Below are 2133 nucleotides of genomic sequence, written 5' to 3' on the forward strand. Positions count from 1 at the left end.
TTTGGACCGCGACGGTAGCGTAGGGGACAACTTCTTAGACAGGGTCATTACTGGTGACGAAACACCAGAGCCGTAGAGTAAACGGCAGAGGATGGAATAGAAACATCCAAATTCGTCGTGCAAGAAAAAGTTCAAGGTACAGTACTGGAACATTATGGGGAAAGGGGCACAACAATAAACAGTGTACGTTACAGTGAGATGCTTACTGCCAGGCTAAAACCTGCAATTAGAAGCAAACGCCGAGTGTTGCTGCCAAAAGGTGTTGTGATGTTGCATGACAATGCCCGTCCACATACTGCTGCCCACACTGCCGAAACGCTCCGTAAACTCAAATTTGAAGTACTGGATCATCCTCCATATAGTCCCGATCTTGCCCCCTTCTATCACTTATTTGCTCCACTTAAACGGGCATTAAGGGGCCGTCGATTTGCCTCGGTGCATTCCTGGCTCGCAGCTCAGCCAAGAACCTTCTTTGATGAGGGCATGAGGAAGCTGGACCAAGAGGAACGATGGACCAAGTGCGCTGAAACGCAAGGAGACTATGTCGAAAAATGATATTCTTGTGAGTTACCTATTTGATTACAATAAAATTTTATAATTACTTTTGCGGATAATAATTGACTTACCCGCGTAATAATTACAGTAGACGGTTGAAAACACAACTTAGATTCATCACAAAAGCAGAAGACGTAAGATCACCGTAACAGCTGCTGAAAGTTGATCCTGAAAAATTTATTTGCCCTCTCTCTTCAGTTATACTTCAAATGGTTCAAATGGCTCTGAGCACTATGGGACTTAATCCTGCCTCAGGCATGGATGTGTGTGATGTCCTTAGGTTAGTTAGGTTTAAGTAGTTCTAAGTTCTAGGGGACTGATGATCTTAGAAGTTAAGTCCCGTAGTGCTCAGAGCCATTTGAACCATTTTTTTGAACTTCTAAGGTCATCAGTCCCCAAGAACTTAGAACTAGTTAAACCTAACTAACCTAAGGACATCACACACATTCATGCCCGAGGCAGGATTCGAACCTATGACCGTAGCGGTCAAGCGGTTCCAGACTGAAGCACCTAGAACCGCTCGGTCACATCCGCCGGCAGTTACACTTCCTCAGCTGCAATACCAGCTACATGCAATGGTTACTTATTTAAAAAAAGTGAAATAGATAAATGAATAATGAGAGCTACAGCATTTGAAACAATAAAAGTGAGATACACTGACCATACGTGGTTCCACACCTACACGCATGGTTCATTCATGGAAGAAGAAGGAAACGTTGGCGTAGGAATATATAGCAAAATTTTCTCTTTCTGTCAAAGTTTAGGATTGAACCAATAAAATTTTGAAGTTGAAGCCATTAGAATTGCAAAAAGCCAGCTGAACAGCTATTTATATGTTTTCGAGAAAGCAGTTATATTTTGCGATTCCTGAACAGCAATATCGGCAGTTATCAACACAAAACTTCCATAATTACCTGAAGTTAAAGAAGCCCAAGAAGTAATTAAAAATCTTCACGAGAAGAACAATGTAAATGCAATTGAGTGGATACTATGTGACTATGGCTTAGATGGTAATAAAAAAGCAGATTTTTTTTATTCAGAAGAGCATAAAAACTATACAGACTGGGAAAACTAGCATGTCATATTTTGTAATGAAACGCATCATTAAAAAACATTTCAAGAAGAATTAAAACAATCTAACAAAATTTGATGTAAGAGGAAGATTTGGAAAAACCTCTCAGACGACTCGGTCTGACGCGTCAAGCCGAGAAGCAGTAGTCATATTTCGATTTACTGCTGGACATGATCCTATGGCCGCCCTTCGTAAGATCTTCATCCCACTGTCTGTGTCACAAGATTGGTTCGATCATGAACAACATTTATAACAGTGTGGAAAATTAAGTGATTGTAATTCACACTGAACATGAGTGCAAGGTAAAGCAAGATGGCGAATGGCAATAAGAGAGGTACCAGAACATTAAAATACACTGACGGAGAAAAACCACAACACCAAAAAATAATTAACGTAGAGTAACGAAATTTCTGGAATACATTTGTGTAGGTAACAAAAAATGGTTCAAATGGGTCTGAGCACTATGGGACTTAACTGCTGAGGTCATCAGACCCCTAGAACTTAGA

This window comes from Schistocerca nitens, chromosome 6 (genome assembly GCF_023898315.1).
Source record: "Schistocerca nitens isolate TAMUIC-IGC-003100 chromosome 6, iqSchNite1.1, whole genome shotgun sequence".
Classification (NCBI taxonomy): Eukaryota; Metazoa; Arthropoda; class Insecta; order Orthoptera; family Acrididae; genus Schistocerca; species Schistocerca nitens.